The sequence below is a fragment of the Tasmannia lanceolata genome, unplaced genomic scaffold (assembly GCF_043159265.1).
Source record: "Tasmannia lanceolata isolate RefF3 unplaced genomic scaffold, GAP_Taslan_0.1 ptg000003l, whole genome shotgun sequence".
Taxonomy (NCBI): Eukaryota; Viridiplantae; Streptophyta; class Magnoliopsida; order Canellales; family Winteraceae; genus Tasmannia; species Tasmannia lanceolata.
The window spans coordinates 46,808,757-46,830,646 of record NW_027518680.1 but is presented as its reverse complement, the minus strand read 5'-3'; the positions used below and the strand labels follow the sequence as shown (position 1 = coordinate 46,830,646).

General features: G+C 37.8%; 1 long non-coding RNA gene and 1 pseudogene across 1 annotated transcript; both read left to right on the top strand.

The window, feature by feature from the left end:
* Positions 1–18,024: 18,024 nt before the first annotated feature.
* Positions 18,025–18,831, top strand: LOC143869833 (protein FAR1-RELATED SEQUENCE 5 pseudogene; annotated as a pseudogene).
* Positions 18,832–19,326: 495 nt separating this feature from the next.
* LOC143862584 (uncharacterized) lies at positions 19,327–19,816 on the top strand. Its single transcript, XR_013240368.1, has 3 exons — positions 19,327–19,416; positions 19,492–19,564; positions 19,719–19,816. It is a non-coding gene; the product is annotated as an uncharacterized LOC143862584 (long non-coding RNA).
* The last annotated feature ends 2,074 nt before the right edge of the window (positions 19,817–21,890 follow it).

The following is a 21,890-nucleotide window of genomic DNA, read 5'->3' as shown; positions in this document are numbered from 1 at the left end:
CAATAGAGGCGCATGTTTCTTAAAAAAAACAAGGACTCAATTTTGGGCGTGGGACTCTTTTCTTCAAAATACGAATTGGGCGTGGGTTACCTCATCCCAGGGGCAGAGCCAGGAATTTTCCCCAAGGGGGGCAAAAAATAGTTGTTATAAAATAATAAAAAAATTATTATAAAGTGAAAAAATTAAATTCACCCAAATTTCAATTCAAATTACTTCCAATTAAAAAATACATTTATATTTTTTTGCCCAGAGATAATTTGCTCAATTTTATTCAGCGAGTCTTTATGTTTTGATGTATTATAGTTATGAAGAGTGGATTTGCGAATTATTAGGTGAGATGAATGATTCTAGAACATATTTATGAAGACATTTGAAGAGTATTAAGAAAATTGAGCGTATTTCTCCTTTTAACACATATTCTTAGTACCGTATACTTATTTTTCCTAATAAATTGTAACTAAATAGTGGGCCCCACTACATACATGGGATTGGGTGGAGATGGTGGGCCACACACCATGAAAACATGGTATGAAATGATGGGCCCCATCCAAGCTATGCAGAAGGTGGAAAAATATTTCACAATAGGAAAAAGGGCAATGATATTTTCACTCCCCCTACAGTAAGCATTCGCTCCCCTTTTGACGTGATTTGACGTCAAAAAGCGTTAAAGTTGCCCATTGCAAGGGGTGCGAATGCGTACGGCAGGGGGAGTGAAAATATCATCGCCCTAGGAAAAATTCAAAAAACTGAGGCTAGTAATCCGTTAAGATTCAAATCAAATTTCAAAATTTGTTGGGTATCCATTTAGGATAGTACCAAGACCATGTGGGCCACTGGATGATGTTTTTACAAGATCAATGGTCTTGATTTCATATATATGTTTTCCTTGTTTAAACCCCAAAATTCTTTTTTTCTTCTACTATTGATCATAAAAATTAAACATTGGACTTTGGAGGGCAATTTTGTAGTAACTGTTACAAAATAATGGCAATTTGTTAATTACAAAAAAGTTAAAGGAAAGTTGTCTTTATACTAACTTTTTAGCAAAAACCCTTCTCCTCTGCGCCAATTTTTTCGCAAAAAACAGGGGGGCAATCCTATCCAAACCCCTGAGCCGTTAATGATTTTTTGGAAAATACCAACACAAGGGGGGCAGTTGCCCCCCTTATGCTATATGTAGCTCCACCCCTGCCTCATCCACAGATTCGATTGGACGAGGGTTTCACTCACACAGATTTCGTTTGGGCGTAGTTGGCTTAAGAAACCCTAGTTGATTGAAACTCTATTTGGGATTAAGAACCAGAAAGGGATGATCACTTCTTCTTCCCCTTGCTCTCAACTTTGGGAGTTTCACATCACAGAGGAGGAGGAATTTTTGGTCGGTGCAATTTTTTTCTTTTTGGGCCGAATTCCATCAGGGGCCGATTTTGGTACTCGTCTTCTTCCTGGTTCAATCAAAAGGACAAACCTCCTGGTTCGATTAGAGGTCGTGTGAAGAGATCGGCTTGCTCTATTGATGTGGGTTTTGTAGAGGGGCAAGAACCGAACATGTATTAGGTAGAAGAAGCAGATTTCTTGCAATCTTGTCTATTCGAATCCACACTCGTTTGGGCGTCGAAGCTATTGTTGATAGACTTGTGCTCAAATTATTTGGGTCCGAACATGTATTAGGGCCAAATCCTTTGGGGCAAGACTTGAATCTGACTCCTTGGAGTTTGGATCATCTAAATACAAGTTTCTCTCCTTGAAAGGTAGAGAAGGATACAAGCTACTTGGTGCTGAATCTTGTTGGTGCAAACTATTGGGGCCAAATTCTTGTGGAGCAATATTTGTTGGTCAAATTCTCATTGGTCGGATTCTTCGTGGTTGAGTTCTCTCCAATCCAGGTGCACTCTTTCCTATTTTTATTTCAACTAAATAATACAGTGGAAAAGTGTTCTCTTCAGTTTGAGATGGTCAAACTTCAATTGTTTGGGGGGTCTGAATTTAATTCATTGAAGCGAAAGACTCAATTTGGTCTAAAATATACAAATTATTTTTACACCGTTTTGAGTACCTTTGCTGAAACGAATAAAGAAGTTGATGAATCTCAATGGCTTAAAGATGAGGATTTCTGCAAAGACTACTTGTTGAATTGTCTTTCAGGCCGTCTTGTAGAAACCTATAGTAAATATAACACTGCTAAAGAAATATGGGACAACTTAGATACTCAATTCAAGAAGGAGGAGGAATTGTCCAAGACCCATCTGGTGGACAAATTCATGGATTTCAAGTTTCAAGAAGACTAGGAAATCACTCATCAAGTGACTGATCTTGAGAATTTGAGATCTAAGTTGAACAATGAGAAAATTATTGTCTGTGATTTGTTTCTTGTGGGTGCAATCATATATAAGTTACCATCTGCATGGCACTCTTTCAAAACTGAAATGTATAGGAAAAAGGTGCAAGTGGGACTAGATGATCTCAAACGATTCATTCAAATCGACGATGAGAATTGAGTCAGGAATGACTTGGAGATGGTTAGACAGTAACAATCTGCTGCTAACGCGGTAACAAATCCCAAGAAATTTCCTCGGAAATCCAAGTCACCTGAAAGTGAACATCCTAAGTTGGAGGCAAAAAAGACTACCTTTCAGAACAAGAAGGGCAAGTGTCATAACTTTGGGAAATGGGGTCACTTTGCTGTAGATTGTAGGCAACATAAGAAGGTTAAATCCGACACACCACAGAAGGAATCTCATCTGATGGTGGGCAGTGCTGAACCTAAAGGTTTTGTTGCTATGTTGGGCAACTATAAGGCTAGTACCTCTTCAGACTGGTGGTTAGATACAGGAGCCACCTGCCATGTTTGCAACTCGAAGAAACTACTTACGGATGTTGTTGGAGTGAAAGAGACTGTTACAGTGGCTAGTGGAGCCGAGGCAGTAGTGACTCACACTGGAACTGTAAACCTGGTCATTTCTTCAGATAAAATACTGAAATACAAAGTGACAATCCAAGAGGGGAGGTGAATTGGCTAATTAAAAATTTGGGGCTTAATTAAGTGGATTATTAAAATCAATTTACCCATTAAGCCTTAACAAGTCTAACCCTTTATCAATCAATAAATATAATGTAGGATAGAGATTAGATATGACTTTATGCTTATATACTCTAACCCTTGATCAATGAAACATAAACACAAGTTAGGGTAGAGATTACCAACCACCAAAGTGCAAAGAGAAGGAGATAAGAAAGCATCCACAAGGCACAAGTTTTATAGTGGTTCGGTCACAACTTGACCTACTCCACTATTTCAAGTTTTTCTCCTTGGGATCTTCACTAAACCAATAAGATTCTTCAACGAGCGAATCTCAAAGCCGTACACCAACTTCTCCTCCAAAGGGATCACACCCTTTTTATACTAAGCCTTGCGAGGGCACCTCCCTCTTACAATGATTCACCTTTCTTAACGGGCCGAATCGGAGACCCTCTCAAACAAATGAAGAAATAAAAATAAGAACTCTCTTTGCCTCTTAGATAGGCTGATTACAAATTTGAAAGCTCACAAACACTCCAAGGAAGATAAAATGTAAAGCCTATGGAGTACCTCTTGATAGAATGTACAAATAAAAGGTTATGACCTTTCATATAAAAGTTTAGGTTAAGAAGATAGGATTTAATCTTGCCAAAAAGGTTGTTTAGAAAGGTTTAGATAGTGTGCATATAGCACACAAGAAAATATGACTACTTGGGGGTAAAACTGCCAATGACTCTATTTCCATGTCGCGGCGGTCGACCGAGGTACGGCGGTCACCTGCCCTTATCGGATTCTCTATTTGAATTTCAAAATTTATACTGGCGCGGTCGATCGGCCCTATGGCGGTCGTCCAGCGAAGGCTACCTGTTTGAAATAAATTTTCTACTCAAAACACTATTGCGGTCAACCGGACTTATTGCGGTCGACCTCCAAGCCCAACCTGGATGTTTTTCTGGATTTTTAGAAAACATATCTGCGGTTGTCCGCCTTACCCCGGTCGACCGGCCCAACAAATTTCGAGATGCCATGGAGTTCCAGGTAGCATCCAGCGGTCGACCGGCATATTCCGTCGACCGACCCTGAGTAAAATTCCATTTTTAACTTTTAAAATACAGGAGCTTTGGGCTTTGGTCTTGGGCTAAAGTCGTAGGTTTCCAAACACATTTTTGGGTGTGTGTATGGTTTCCAAAGATGTAAAAAGTTAAGTGTGAAAACCATTTGAAACCCTTTTTTAAAGTACATTTAAACATAAAATCAAGAAGGCTCCAAATACATTCAAAAAGTAAGAACCTTGAGTCTTCTTGGAATGTCCTTGCTCTTTGCACTTCCTTGTACTTTTTCAGCTTGAATGAACATCTTGAACTTTGTCCTGGCTCTTGTGACTTGTCCTCCAATCTTGAATGCATGTTGTAAGCCCAATGGTTCCCACCTTGGTATTCCTATCTTATTTTGATGATTCCAATACACAAGTGATTTACGATCACTAATGTGTTTGCTTGTCTAAGTTGTAGATCTTAATTGTGCTAAGACAAGATTGCTTGGATTAAGGCCAATAAGCTCTCATTGGGCCACATTATGAAGGCCAAAGACATCGGAGATCCAAGACGAATGAAGACTTGAAGAATCAATTGAAGATCGAAGTCAAATTAGAATGTATAAGATCCAATCTTAGTTTAGGATTTTGAAAGGCTTAAATTAAGTTAATCTCACACACCCTAAATGATTAAGTGATTGTCCTTGTGGTGTTCCAACACCTTGGAACCCTCATAGCAATCCCAACTTGGTGTAAAGTTGGAAGCCCAAGAAACAGAATTGAAAATATGCTGCTGATAGGCTTCTTGGAACTCCGAGAAATCCTCGGAGCTCCGAGATTTGGTTCAGTAGAATTTTTCCATCTTCTGTTTGCATTCCTGGAACTCCGAGATAAATTCTCGGAACTCCGAGGAATTTCTTTGAACTCCGAGAATTTCTCTCGGAACTCCGAGACCACTATAATGGGAAGAATTTTGACCGTTGGGAACTTTGCCAGATTTACGACAATGCCCCTCAAACGGTCATATTGGGTTTTCCTATATATATGGGTATTCCAAACTTCCCAATCATGAATCCTAACACTCTAAAACTCTATTTGAACGTCCTAAGAGTGATCAAAGCTTGTTTATGCCTCTCCTCCTCTAAGATTAGGATTTGGATCTTTAGGCTCAAATTTGTACATCTTCTACAATTTGTAAACCCTTGTGAGGAATTGTTTTTAGTTCTTTCTTTCTTTATCAAGATTGTATTCGGGCGAGTGTTCGGAGAAGCGGAGCCCACTCTCCGTGGTGAAGATTGCCACCAAGGTTAAAGGCATTCAGAATTGTAATCGGGATTGATCTTCGCCGAAGTTAAGAAGATCAAATAGTGAAGTCATCAACGGGTTTGGTTGGTGGAGTGGAGTAGGCCTTGTGTGTTTGAGGACCGAACCACTTTAAATCTCGGGTGCATTCTCTCTTATCTCATGCTCTTAATTTGCATTTGCACTTAGGATTTAACTTGTATGCGTCATTGTCATTCTTGATCTCTTAAACTTCAAAATTGGGTTAGAAGTTTTCAAAAGATTAAAACTCGTTAGCAACCTAATTTTACCTCCTCATAAGTTGCCGTACTAAGGACCACCCTTGTAATTTCACTTGGTATCAGAGCACAAGGCTCTTAAAAGATTTTCTTTTCTTAAAAATCTTTGGTAAATTTTTCTTTAAAATTTCAACAAGGAAAAGATCACAAGATCTTTGGCAACTTTCTATTTGTGAAATGACAAATATAAATGGAACCAGACTTCAGGAAGGCCATTCCACAACTAGACCTCCATTCTTTAATGGGTCAAACTATGGACATTGGAAGACAAGGATGCGCATCTATCTTCTTTCGATAGATGTGAAACTTTGGCATATTGTTGAAAATGGATACATTTTGCCTTCCAAGCCATTTGAAGAATGAAATGTTGAAGATAAAAGGCATGCAAATATAAATTATAAAGCTATAAACTCTTTGTTTTGCGCCTTATCTACGGAGGAGTTTAATAGAGTAGCTCTTTTTTATTCCGCCAAGCTTATTTGGGATACACTTGCCGTTACCCATGAGGGAACATCACAAGTCAAAGATTCCAAAATAAACTTGTTAAAGAGCAAATATGAAATGTTTAGAATGGATCAAAATGAAAGTATTTCCGATATGTATACCCGATTTTTTAAAATTTCTAATGAATTAGCTAATCTTGGTAAATCTTATCCTACTGGTGAACTTGTGAGTAAGTTGCTTAGGTCACTTCCTCCATTTAGGGATCCAAAGGTCACCGCCATCCAAGAATCAAAAGATCTCAAGACGCTATCTATGGAGGAGCTTGTAGGATTTCTTCTCACTCATGAGATGCTCCTCACTAGCCGTCAAGAAGAGAAGAAGCCAAAAGAGAAAGAAAGAGAAAGTCGATCTCTAGCTCTAAAGGCCTCCAAGACGGACTCATCATCCTCAAGTGAAGCGGATAGTGATGAGGAAAAAGCGTTAAGAAAATTTAAAAGCTTATAGAGAAAGCAACATAAAAAGGATAAAAAGAAGAAGAAAGAAGAAAATGAAGTAGAAGGAGGAATAAGGTGTTATAATTGCAAGAAGACGGGACACAAAAGACCGGATTGTCCACTTCTCAAGTCATCTTCCTCAGAGTACAAGGGAAAGAAGGATTGGAAGAAAAAGGCTCTTGTAGCCGGTTGGGATGCTACTAGCACCTCGAAAAAGAGCTCAAGTGAAGGGGAAGATAATAAAGATGACCTTTGCCTCATGGCACTCTCCCATGAAGTTGAGGTAAACTCTAACTCCTCTTGTGATTCATCAAGTAGTGATAGTGGAAACATATCTTATGATGAATTGTGCAATACCTTGCATTCTCAAATTTCTAAAAATAAGGTTCTTAAAAAATCTATTTCAAAACTAGAAAATGAACTTGATTTTTAAAAAAATGAGTCATCCTCTTCCATATCTAAATCTCAAGCACAACTTGAAAATTTTAAACTTGAGATTAAAACCCTTAAGGGTTGTTTGGATGAGAAAACTTGTCAAATTGTTAAACTTCAAGATATGGCAAGCTCTTCCAAATCTTATGAAGATGAAACTAATGATTTTCTAAATCAAATAACCCATCTTCATAATGAAAATGAAAGGTTAAGATTATGTCTCCATGGATTCCTAAATGGTAATAAAATCATTGACATAATCTTGAAAAAGACTAGTCATAGACCTAATCATGCATTTTATGATAGGACTAGTCTATCTAACCCTCATGTTAGATGCCATTATTGTGGAATAAATGATCATTACTTATTCCAATGTGCATCTAAAATTAAGGATTGTGGTGGAACCAAGAAATCTTGGGTTCCTAAAGCCCCCATATGATTCTTTCATATGTTTTTAGATTAGGGGTTATCTCTTAATTATTTGTATATCTTTATCTTTGATTTTTAAAATTCCCTCTTGTATTGAATTTGTTTTCCAAATAGGGGGAGTTCTATGTTTGTCTTTTTTCTTGAAAAAGGGGGAGCTTAAAATTAAAAATTTTATCCTTTTGATTTTCTTTTACCCCATCTTTTTGATAGATGCCAAAGGGGAGAGAAATCTAGTGTAAGGAAATATATGCATGCTTTTTATTGGAAAATCTCTTGTGCTTGTCATCATAAAAAAGGGGGAGATTGTAAGCCCAATGGTTCCCACCTTGGTATTCCCATCTTATTTTGATGATTCCAATACACAAGTGATTTAAGATCACTAATGTGTTTGCTTGTCTAAGTTGTAGATCTTAATTGTGCTAAGACAAGTTTGCTTGGATTGAGGCCAAGAAGCTGTCATTTGACCACATTATGAAGGCCAAAGACATCGGAGATCCAAGACGAATGAAGACTTGAAAAAAAAATTGAAGATCTGTATAAGATCCAATCTTAGTTTAGGATTTTGAAATGCTTAAATTAAGTTAATCTCACACACCCTAAATGATTAAGCGATTGTCCTTGTGGTGTTCCAACACCTTGGAACCCTCATAGCAATCCCAACTTGGTGTAAAGTTGGAAGCCCAAGAAACATAATTGAAAATATGCTGCTGATAGGCTTCTCGGAACTCCGAGAGAATTCTCGGAGCTCCGAGCTCGGAACTCCGAGAAATCCTCGGAGCTCCGAGATTTGGTCCAGTAGAATTTTTCCATCTTCTGTTTGCATTCCCGGAACTCCGAGATAAATTCTCGGAACTCCGAGGAATTTCTCAGAACTCCGAGAATTTCTCTCGGAACTCCGAGACCACTATAACGGGAAGAATTTTGACCGTTGGGAATTTTACCAGATTTACGACAATGTCCCTCAAACGGTCATATTGGGTTTTCCTATATATATGGGTATTCCAAACTTCCCAATTATAAATCCTAACACTCTAAAACTCTATTTGAACATCCTAAGAGTGATCAAAGCTTGTTTATGCCTCTCATCCTTTAAGATTAGGATTTGGATCTTTAGGCTCAAATTTGTACATCTTCTACAATTTGTAAACCCTTGTGAGGGATTATTTTTAGTTCTTTCTTTCTTTATCAAGATTGTATTTGGGCGAGTGTTCGGAGAAGCGGAGCCCACTCTCCGTGGTGAAGATTGCCACCAAGGTTAAAGGCATTCGGAATTGTAATCGGCATTGATCTTCGCCGAAGTTAAGAAGATCAAATAGTGAAGCCATCAACGGGTTTGGTTGGTGGAGTGGAGTAGGCCTTGTGTGTTTGAGGACGAACCACTTTAAATCTCGGGTGTACTCTCTCTTATCTCATGCTCTTAATTTGCATTTGCACTTACGATTTAACTTGTATGCTTCATTGTCATTCTTGATCTCTTAATCTTCAAAATTGAGTTAGAAGTTTTCAAAAGATTAAAACTCGTAAGCAACCTAATTTTACCTCCTCATAAGTTGCCGTACTAGGGACCACCCTTGGAATTTCACATGTTGAGGTACATGAGGTGTCAGCATGTCATGTTCAACTTCAAGCTCCTTCTTGACACTTGCTGGGGAACTTGTGGGATCTTCATGTTGAGCTCCTTGACTTGATCATCTCCAAATGGTGATGACTCTAATGTAGGTGCAAGATCTTTGTTCCTTGCTTTCTTGATCCACAAGCTATGTGTTGAATTGAGTTGTGTAATGGCGATTATAACATGAAATTCCTGTATATGACACAACACCTCAAGGCACCACATTAGTCCATAAAAGCTAATCAATTTAGTTTGCTAGCATCAGAACAAGAAGGTAAGGTGAATGATTAACCCATGGGAACCCTTGGACTTACATTCTGCCCCTTTTTTTTATGATGGCAAACAAATTGATTAGGGAGGAAGGATATATCAAGCAAATGATATGATATACATAATAGAGTGAAATTCCAAGGGTGGTCCCAAGTACGACAACTTATGAGGAGTGACAATTAATTAGGTTTCTAACAAGTTTTAATCCTTTTGAAAACTCAAACCTAAAATGAAGATTAAGAGATCAACAAAAAAGTTCAAGCGCACAAGTTAAATCTAAAGTGGAAATGCAAAATAAAGAGCAAGAGTAAGAGAGATTGCACCCGAGATTTAAAGTGGTTCGGTCCTCCAAACGTGAGGCCTACTCCACTCCACCAACCAAACCCGTTGATGGCTTCACTAAGTGATCTTCTTAACTTCGGCGAAGATCGGTGCCGATTACAAATTCCGATTACCTTTAACCTTGGTGGCAATCTTCACCACGGAGAGTGAGCTACGCTTCTCCGAACACTTGCCCGAATACAATTTCTTGAATAAGAAAGAAAGAACAAAAATCCCTCACAAGGGTTTACAACTTTGTAGAAGATGTACAAATATAGCCTATGATTCAAATCCTAAGCTTTAGAGGATGAGAGGCATAATCAAGATTGATTCACTCTTTGGATGTTCAAATGAAGTTTTGGAGTGTTAGGATTGATGATCTTGAAGTTTAGAATGCCCATATATATAGAAAAACCAAAATATGACCGTTCAATGGCATTGTGGTAATTCCAGCAAAATTCCCAACGGCTCAAAATATGACCGTTATAGTGTTCTCGGAGTTCTGAGAAAAAATCTCGGAGTTCCGGGAATACAAACAGAAGATGAAAAAAAGTCTACTGGACCATTTCTCGGAGTTCCGAGAATTTCTCTCGGAGTTCCGAGAAGCCTATGAAGAGCAAATTTTCACTTCATGTTTTTGGGCTTCCAACTTAACACCAAGTTGGGATTGCTATGAGGGTTCCAAGGTGTTGGAACACCACAAAGACAATCACATATAAATTTAGGGTGTGTGTTTATTTCCTTAATTATGCCTTTCAAAGTTGTAAACTAGGATTGGATCTTAATACAATCTAATATAACTTGATCTTCAATGGACTCTTCAAGTCTTCATTTATCTTAGACTTCGATGTCTTTGGCCTTCCGAATGTGGTCAAATGCGAGCTTTTTTGGCCTTAATCCAAGCAATGATGTCTTTAAGCAATTATGATCTACAACTTAGACAATCAAACACATTAGTGATCATAAATCACTTGTGTATTGGAATCATCAAAATAAGATAGGAATGCCAAGGTGAAAACCATTGGGCTTACAATCTCCCCCTTTTTTATGATGACAAGCACAAGAGATTTTCCAATAAAAAGCACATATATTTTTCCTAATACTAAATTCTCTCCCCCTTTGGCATCAATAAAAAAGATTGGGGTAAAAGAGAAACAAAGGGATGAAATATTCAATTTAATGCTCCCCCTTTTTCAAGGAAAAAGACAAACCTAGAACTCCCCCTATTTAGAATTTTTATTCAACATAAGAGGGGATATTTAATTAACTTTGAAAAAGATATTCAATTTTAAGCATTAGCCCCTAATCTAAGCATATATGATGAAAATCATATGTGGGCTTTGGGAACCCAAGATTTCTTGGTTCCACCATAATCCCTAATCTTAGATGCACATTGGAATTGGTAATGACCATTTATTCCACAATAATGGCATCTAACATGAGGGTTAGATACGCTAGTCCTATCATATGCATGTTTAGGTCTTTGACTAGTCTTCTTTAAGATTATGTCAATAATTTTGTCACCATTTAAGAATCCATGGAGACATAATCTTAACCTTTCATTTTCATTATGAAGATGGATTATTTGATTTAGAAAATCATTAAATTCATCTTCATAAGATTTGGAAGAGCTTGCCACATCTTGGAGTTTTGCAATTTGGCAAGATTTCTCATCCAAACAACCCTTAAGGGTTTCAATCTCAAGTTTAAAATTTTCAAGTTGTATTTGAGATTTGGAAGAAAATTTATTTAATTAAGTTCATTTTCTAATTTTGAAATGGATTTCTTTTGAACTTTATTTTTAGAAATTTGAGAGTGCAAGGTTGAGCACAATTCATCATATGATATTTTTTCACTATCACTACTAGATGAATAACATGAAGGGTTAGAGTTTACCCCGTCTTCATGGGTGAGTGCCATGAAGCAAAGATCGTCTTTCTTTTCTTCCCCTTCGGTTGAACTCTTTCCCGAGGTGCTAGTAGCATCCCATCCGGTGGCAAGAGCTTTATGTTTCTTCTATTCCTTCTTTCCCTTGTATTTTGAGGAAGATGACTTGAGAAGTGGACAATCCGGTCTTTTGTGTCTGGCCTTCTTGCAATTATAGCACCTTATTCCTCCTTCTACTTCACTTTCTTCTTTCTTCTTCGTTTTATCCTTTTTATGTTTCTTTCTCCATAAGCTTTTAAATTTCCTTAAAGCTTCTTCTTCATCGCTATCCGCCTCGCTAGAGGATGATGAGTTTGCTTTGAAGGCTTTTAGAGCTAGAGATCGACTCTCTTTCTCTTTCTCTTTCGGCTTCTTCTTCTCTTGTCGGCTAGTGAGGAGCATCTCATGGGTGATGAGAGATCCTACAAGCTCCTCCATGGTTAGCGTCTTGAGATTCTTTGATTCTTGTATGGCGGTTACCTTTGGATCCCAATATGGAGGAAGAGACCTAAGCAACTTACTCACAAGCTCATCAGTATGATAAGATTTACCAAGATTTGCTAATTCATTAGAAATTTTAGAAAAACGGGTATACATTTCGGAAATGCTTTCGTTTTGATCCATTCTAAACATTTCATATTTGCTCTTTAACAAGTTTATTTTGGAATCCTTAACTTGAGATGTTCCCTCATGGGTAACGGCAAGTGTATCCCAAATAACCTTGGCGGAATAAAAAAGAGCAACTCGATTAAACTCCTCCGTAGATAAGGTGCAAAACAAAGAATTTATAGCTTTGTAATTTAAATTTGCATGCCTTTTTTCTACGACATTCCATTCTTCAAATGGTTTGGAAGGCAACATGTATCCATTTTCAACAATGTGCCAAAGTTCCACATCTATCGAAAGGAGATAGATGCGCATCCTTGTCTTCCAATGTCCATAGTTGGACCCATTAAAGAAGGGAGGTCTAGTTGTGGAATGGCCCTTCGGAAGTCCGGTTCCATTTCTATCCGCCATTTCACAATTAGAAAGTTGCCAAAGATCTTATGATCTTTCCCTTGTTTGAAATTTTTAAAGAAAAATTTACCAAAGATTAAAAAAAATCTTTTAAGAGCCTTTGCTTTGATACCAAGTGAAATTCCAAGGGTGGTCCCAAGTACGGCAACTTATGAGGAGTGACAATTAATTAGGTTTCTAATAAGTTTTAATCCTTTTGAAAACTCAAACCTAAAATGAAGATTAAGCGATCAACAAAAAAGTTCAAGCGCACAAGTTAAATCTAAAGTGGAAATGCAAAATAAAGAGCAAGAGTAAGAGAGATTGCACCCGAGATTTAAAGTGGTTCGGTCCTCCAAACGTGAGGCCTACTCCACTCCACCAACCAAACCCGTTGATGGCTTCACTAAGTGATCTTCTTAACTTCGGCGAAGATCGGTGCCGATTACAAATTCCGATTACCTTTAACCTTGGTGGCAATCTTCACCACGGAGAGTGGGCTACGCTTCTCCGAACACTTGCCCGAATACAATTTCTTGAATAAGAAAGAAAGAACAAAAATCCCTCACAAGGGTTTACAACTTTGTAGAAGATGTACAAATATAGCCTATGATCCAAATCCTAAGCTTTAGAGGATGAGAGGCATAATCAAGATTGATTCACTCTTTGGATGTTCAAATGAAGTTTTGGAGTGTTAGGATTGATGATCTTGAAGTTTAGAATGCCCATATATATAGAAAAACCAAAATATGACCGTTCAATGGCATTGTGGTAATTCCAGCAAAATTCCCAACGGCTCAAAATATGACCGTTATAGTGTTCTCGGAGTTCTGAGAAAAAATCTCGGAGTTCCGGGAATACAAACAGAAGATGAAAAAAAGTCTACTGGACCATTTCTCGGAGTTCCGAGAAGCCTATGAAGAGCAAATTTTCACTTCATGTTTTTGGGCATCCAACTTAACACCAAGTTGGGATTGCTATGAGGGTTCCAAGGTGTTGGAACACCACAAAGACAATCACATATAAATTTAGGGTGTGTGTTTATTTCCTTAATTATGCCTTTCAAAGTCGTAAACTAGGATTGGATCTTAATACAATCTAATATAACTTGATCTTCAATGGACTCTTCAAGTCTTCATTTATCTTGGACTTCGATATCTTTGGCCTTCCGAATGTGGTCAAATGCGAGCTTTTTTTGCCTTAATCCAAGCAATGATGTCTTTAAGCAATTATGATCTACAACTTAGACAATCAAACACATTAGTGATCATAAATCACTTGTGTATTGGAATCATCAAAATAAGATAGGAATGCCAAGGTGAAAACCATTGGGCTTACATAGAGGATATACACAATAGAGCATAGTTCCCCCTCACTATATGCACAAATATAATTAATGACTGTAAAACATATGGTGCATACACAATTGGACTACCTAATCAATTTTCAAAATTCTCCCCCTTTTGGCAACAACAAAAAGGTAGGGATCTACATTTGAAAGTGCAAGTGGGGTGTCAAGATGAATAATAGCTTGTCTAAGCTATGTGCCTTGTATATGATATACCATTCAAGCTCTAAGAAGGCTTATCAAAGAGAAAATAAAAATGCAATGCATGATAAGCCAAAAATATATTTAAAAAAAAAATTTTGATCAAATGATTCGCAAGTTAAGCATAGGAGTAGGGGTAATAGACCTTGTGAGCACATCACAAAGATCTATATAAACATGAAGATATAACCATTTGGCTCCCCCCCTATGAATTTGTCATTGGCCCTAGGTGAAACCTATGTTGTAGGGCATGACATGGTAGAATGATTTGAATACTTGGGCTTTATTTGTAACTTTTTAAAGCAGATAAGTATTTACATGGATATGCTCAGATCTATAACTTAACCTTTCAAGTTCAGAAGTTGCATTCTGTAGGAGTTTTCTTATCATAAGGCAGACAAGTCCCTTCCTGAGTATGAACATGCTTAGAACTATAAAGTAATTTTTGAGTTTAAGTTGTTTTGCCCTAGATAGTTATACATTTGCAAGTGAAAGCTCCCCCTGACTATGTGCATCTAGTCTAACTGTAATAGTTCAAGGCACATAGACCCAAGATTTAAATTACCTTAATCATTCTAATTTTTTCTCCATTCAAATGAGAAGTACAATTTGAATTAGAATGGATGATTATTAGACATAGGATTATAAAGTTGAGGCAAGTACAACCTAATAACCACATGGATACCTAAATAATGAACAAGAAGGGAATGCACATCCATGGCAACCAAAAGCTCATGTATATATATATATATATATATATAGGAAACATAAAACTCCACATACATAAACCAATAGATGGAAGAGATATACCCTCTTCTCATCATTTCAAGACATCATCAGAGATACAAGAATGATGGGTGTGAGGAACAAGAACTTGTAAGCTCAAGGTTTCCCCATGGGTTCATTCAATCACCTTGTTTTGATGATTAACAAACGCAAATTGATTAGTCGCTTATGGACTAATCATTTGCCTTGAGTGTTGTGTTTTAGACAGGTCCTACACAAGTCAAATAATTCTAGCACACACCCTGTTGGCCTATGTTTGAAGATGAACTAACCAATGGACAAATGAGCTAGAGCATACTTGGACAAACCACACCTTGGAGGATCTACCAAGGAGAAGCTCAACAATCATCTCGAAGCATTGAATATACAAAGAAAATCATAAAGGCCAAAGCTGGAGGATCAAGAACCAATGCAAAGGACCAAGGAGCTTGTACCACAACTTGAAGATGTCAAGCATGGAAGCTCAACCATAGAAGATCCCAGCTCAAGAGAAGAGTTCAAAAAAATGACAGAAAGGGTAGATTGTATTCCTATCTCTCTTGCATTTTCTCTTGTCAAGGCACATTGTTTTAAACCCTTAAAACTAGTGAAAAACAATATTTTCCAAAGAGACTACAACACACCCTAAGAGCCTAATTGGATTAGTGAATGACCATGTGGGACCCTCATGACATTCCTATATATATATAGAAAACGGTTCCTACACATATGTGTAGAGAATTCTCTAAACATTAGTGATGTCTGAGATGTGGCTTAACCTCGGCCCTTAGATCAAAACGCATCTAAGCCATACATTTAAAAAACGAAAACCAGTGAGGGTTTCTCACGCCCAAACCCAAAAACGAAACTAGGGCATCTGAGGGAGAAACCCAAATCTGTAGGAATCTTCTCTTCTCTGATTGAGTTTCTCTGGTTTTGATCAAACTTCATCTCCTTGCATCTCCTACACAGGCTGAGAAACCTCTAAAAACCCGATTGTTCTCAAAACAATATAGAAGCCGGCTCGGGTTTTGTATGTTTTGATCTCCTCGTATCTCCTTCACAGTTCGAGGTAGACCGTCGAAGAAGAACAAGGGTGAAACCCAAAGCCGACGATCTCCTTCACCAGGTAAGTCCTTCCTTCTCTGTTCTTTTTTTTTTCCATTTTTTAATGGTAAAAGAGGAAGAATCGAATCGGGTTTTTGGGTATGAATTCGTTTTTGGCTTTCTTGCCCTTGGTGAAGGAGATCGTCGGCTTTGGGTGAAGGAGATCTTGGTGAAGCAGAAACCCAAAATGCTTATTTCCAGTGTAAATGAGGGGATCTCAGCAACAAACCCAAAAACGAAAAAAACCCAAAACTAGGGCATCTCAGCAAGAAACCCAAATATATAAACCTCTTCTCTGTTCTTATTTTTTTTTCCATTTTTTTATGCTAAAAGAGGAAGAATCGGGTTTTTGGGTTTTTTTCGTTTTTGGCTGAGGGGATCTCAGCAACAAACCCAAAAACGAAAAAAACCCAAAACAAGGGCATCTCAGCAAGAAACCCAAATATATAAACCTCTTCTCTGTTCTTTTTTTTTTTCCATTTTTTTATGCTAAAAGAGGAAGAATCAGGTTTTTGGGTTTTTTTCGTTTTTGGCTTTCTTGCTCTTGGGTTTCCACCTCCTTCCCCAGGTAAGGGTGAAACTCAAACAGAGGGAAGAACAAAAGCAGAAACCCAAACACTAGGAAGACAAAAATGAGGAAACGCATCTCGCTTCCTCGCCTTAGATTCTCGGGTTAGCAGCTTCTCTCTTTTTATTTACGTTTCCCTTTTTCCCCTCAAAATGCAGGGATTAGGGGTAGCGTTTCTCTATTACGGTAGTTAAATCTGTGGAGGAACAGAGAAGGAAGAAGAGCTTATTTACTCAACATAGTCTGAACTGGTAAGAGTTTATTAATATTTTTTTGATTTTATTTCCAGTGTTGAAGGGATTTAAATGCTTATTTCCAGTATGAATTAGGGTTTCTATCGATCTTTAGGTTGTTATAATTTTCTCTTTAGCTTTTACGGTTTTGTGTACATCTTTACGGTTTCTATTTACTTACTTATCTCATCAATTTACAAATTTCTAAATTTTGAAGTTACATTTTATCTCGATCTGATGTTTTCTTTGGTTTGTATGGTCGATCAGTTGCATCTTCAGGTTTTTTTATCCTCCTTTATAGTATATGGATCCGTTTGGGCTATCTATTGTGGATGTTGATGAAAATAGATTAATTATGGCTGATGATACAATGTCGCAAGCCTATAGGTTATGTGTTGATGAGGGAAATAGATTAGAGATGGGTGATGAAGAGGAACTGCTAGGTTGGGTTGATAATGACGAGGGCGGTACTGGTACCTCAGAAACGCCTAATAAGGATGATGCGGCGAGTGTTTTAGGTAGCAAACCTTTTGAAGGCCAGCTTTTTGATAATTGTGAAGATGCCTATGCATTCTATAACTCATATGCGTTGAGTACAGGTTTTGGAATTCGAAAAGGCAGGACCAATAGGTCGATCAAAACAGGTGAACCTATAAGGAAGAGTTATGTATGTGATAAAGAGGGATTGAGAAATCTTAATGATAAGAGACAGATTGGGATGGATGTGAAGCGGCGTCTTGAAACAAGAGAGGGTTGTGAGGCAAAGATGGAGATCAATTTGACAAAAGAGGATAAGTGGGAAGTTAGAATTTTTGTGGAAGAACATTGCCATGATCTTACATCTCCATTGAAGACACGATTGCATCATTCACATAATACATTACATAAGAAAGCCTTATCTAAAAACTTGATGGATAAAATGCACAGTGATGAGTTTGGTCCTTCTGGCATTGCAAGGGCAATTAACGCTTCAAATGATGGTTCATCTAGTGCTCTCACACCAGATCAGGTGTCGTCTCATTTGAGAGCACATAGGGCTAACAACATGGGACGAGAAGCTGCCATAGTAGCTAATCAGTTCCAACAAAAATGAGCGGAAGATCCGAATTTTCAGTTTGCCGTGGAGATAGATGTTGATGGAAACCTGAGATCGATGTTTTGGGCTGATTCAAGGGCCAGAGAGGCATACCTAACATTTAGCGACGTAATTGTTTTTGATGTCACTTATAAGATGAACAGGTATAGGATGCCGTTTGCACCATTTACCGGCGGCGTAAACCACCACAGACAGTCTACACTTTTTGGTTGTGTCCTCTTAGCAGATGAGACGGAGGAGACATTCACTTGGTTGTTTCGACAGTGGTTAAAATGCATGTTTGACAAAGCTCCAGGGTGTATAATAACTGATATGGATGGGGCGATGAGAAACGCGATTAGGCATGTTTTTCCAAATACACGCCATCACTTTTGCTCTTGGCACATTAGTAGGCATCTAGTTGAGCATGTTCCAGACATGCGAGATGCAACTAGTCAGTTGTATAAGGAATACAACCATTGGTTTTATAGGAAACACAAAGCCGACAGTGAGAAGGAATGGGGAGCGTTGGTGGAGAAATATAATTTAGATGACAGACATTGGTTATGTAAGATGTGGGATTTACGAATGCACTGGGTTCCTGCTTATTTTAGAGACACATTTACAGCTGGAATGACTTCAAGTGCACGAAGCGAAAGCATTAATGCTTTCTTCGATGGATTTGTTAAGCAAAGTACCACTTTAGAAGAATTCGTGGTACAATATGAAAAGGCACTTGTAGCTCGGCGGAAAAAGGAAGCTGAAGAGGATTGGAGGACTAAATCATCACATGCAGTATTGAAGACAAAGAGCACATTGGAAGCACATGCAGCAAAGTGTTATACTAGGAAATTTTTTGACTTGTTCCAACTTCAATTTGTAGCGAGTATTGATTGTTGGGAGGACAAGGAGAATGAGAATGGAAACGTCACTGAATACAAGGTAAGAATGCGTAATGAGGAGGAATGGAAGAGTTAGAAGGTTATATATAATGTATCAGAAGGTGTTAATGCTACATGTGAGTGTGCGATGTTTGAGACCGCAGGGATTCTATGTAAACACATACTTCGCATAATGGATATGAGGCGTTTAGGTTCTATTCCTGAGCGATATCTCTTAAATAGGTGGACAATTGGGGCGAGATATCAAGTGAATAGTTTTGCATCTACAAGCATAGGAGATAGTGACGAAGTAACTTCATTTGAGAGATGGTGCATTACATCAAGGGTTCATAAAGTACTAGATGAACACCCGAGAAAGAAGAGCATTTTGAAGAAGATGGAAGAAGACTTAAATGTGTGGGTAACGGAATGCGAAGAAGCAAAGAAAGACAAGGAGAGTGTCTTGGAAAGCAGTGGCAGTCAAGTACAATCCAACTATCCTCTCGAGATACGTATTCACGACCCGCAAGTTGTGAGAACCAAGGGTCGGCCAAAAAATGCTACAAGGTTTAAATCTCCATTGGAGGCCTCTCAATCTCAACCCAAGCAGCAAAGGACGTGTAAAAAATGTAGAGAAAAAGGCCATTATGCGACCACGTGCAAAAACATACCCGAGGAAGAGGTATGTTTTTAAATCTCAATGTGTTTCTAATAATTTTTTCCAAATTGGAAGGTTTATAATATGTTTCTCATATAGATGACTACAACGAAGGTTGTATAGGAAGAGGTTAGAGTTGGCGAGGAGGAGGACCACCGTTGGAGTGCACTAAGTAAGTGTTTACAATCATAATCCCTCTATTCATTTTAATTAAAACTCATGCAAAATGATTGGCCATCCTTTTTTTATCCGTGTGCCATATCTTGTTTCACTTCTAATAGATTTTTGTGTACCACTGATGAATTTTAATCATGCATTTGATGCAGGTCAGTAGAAGAGGTTGGAAATTGGCCACTGAAGCTTTGGTGCAGATATTTTTTTGTTCACCTGCTATTTGGAACCAACAACATTTTTCTTCAGCTGCTGTTGGTGAAAAAAACATGAAGTTGTACTCAGAAAGGTTTTGAGTTCTGTCTTTGACTACTATTATTACCATTACAACAATACTACCAACTATTAATGGACTTACTACTGTACTACAACTATGTTTTCTACGTGTTGAGGCTACTATCTTTTGGAGATATACACATATACAAAACCCCACTTTTTAATAGAGCATGACACTTTCCATTAACTGATATAACCTCAGTGACAGAACAGCTGGGATCCTTTACAAGGTAACTAACATAACAACAAATGATACACACCCATTATTCCATATACAAAACCCACTTTTTAAAAGACCAAAACACTTTCCATTAGCTGACATAACCACACTGACAGAACAGCTGCGATCCTTTGCAAGGCAACTACCAAACAACAAAAGATATACACCCATTATTCTATGTATGCTCAAAATTCTAATCAAATCCACAAAAGACTTGGAGTACCCACATACAAAACCCACTTTCTAAAAGACCAAAACACTTTCCATTAACTCTTTTAACCTCACTGACAGAATAGCTGGGATTCTTTACAAGAGAAAGCTAAAATCGAAGTACCCATTTGGTTTAAAACAAGTACTAGAATGAGAAAGGGGGAAAACCTTACAGTAGGTTTTACATCTGGTAAATATTTTGATTTTTTCTGCAGAAATGAGTGGAATTTAGCTATTTTAATTGTAGGAATCATCATAGAAAGAGAGAAAAACATGGGCCTTGGTCCATTTTCCTTTTTCTTTAGGCATGTGAAGTTTTCGAACTGACCTGATTGTTGTGAACTCTCTCTCTCTCTCTCTGTAGATTTTTTTATTTGTTTAAAATTTACTCAAGGAAGACTACTTGGTTAAAATAAAACCTGGGTCTGGAAGAAATTTGAATGCGAAAGCACTGAATGGAACAATGGTTTTCAAAATAATACAGCAATGCCAATCTAACTCAAACATGTTAAGATGAATATTCTGATGTTTGTGAGCTCTGCTACTCTTTCCTTGGCTCTTCCTTGCATCCACTGAAATCGAAAGATAGGCAATAGAAATTACAATGGACAAAACCAAAAGCAAGAGTATAGAGATATTCTTCTTTTTCTTCATCCCTGCAAACTTTTCTTATCTGTGATTTTTTTTCTAAAATGAGCTCTTGGAGTTTGAGTTGGTGGTTTGTATGAACAGAGGAAGGCAGTTATAGACAGTTTGTATAGTGCAAAGATTTAGAAATACCCCTGATATGTCTCTGAATAGCTTGTATACCCTTGCTTTGGAACTTTATGCACTATATTAAGTAGGGACTTGCTAGGCAATTTTGCGGCTGGCTTTTGCATGTGAGAACAGCCACCTCTGATGGATTAAATGAATAAGACAAAATCTGCCAGAAATTCCACAGATGTGGCTCCCAAGTGTAAAAGCCAGCCGCAAAATTGCCTAGCAAATCCCATATTAGTAACATCCCCTCAACAATTTGACAAAATAACTCCCTGACCTTTCTTACTTGTTCGTTATGGTTAAATGACCATTACGGTAAATAACTCATTACTTTTTTAAATGCTCATCAAGCATATGGTTTACATACTTATACAGGTCCCAGAATAACAGTTCCACGGAGTCTTCGGTGGGCTGCTTGTGGAGCGGTATCCATGAGCTCGACGACAGCTCTGCTTGTCCGCCTTTTTAGTCCTCAATGTGAACCCCAAAATATAGCTGCTTATGACAAGGCCCAGTACAGCCTTCTATTTATAATATTTGAAGCTTCAGATCTACTGTTTGTAATTCTATGGTACCAACAGAAACCATTAACAGTGCATTTATTACTGACCTTCTCCAAAATTTTCAGTAGGTGATTGCTCTTGAGCCCTACTGAAAAATGCAGTTTTTTTTTTTTTTTTTTTTTTGGGTTGAACAAAGGAAGTTTGATGAATGTCTTTGAAGTATACATGATTTGGTCACACAATTTGATTGTTTGGCTTGTCCATCTACAATACCAGTTCCTTGAATGGTAAAGTCATGAACCCGTTTGAAATTTATCCATTGGAACAGATTGGATTTAGGCCAGGCAGATAGCTTG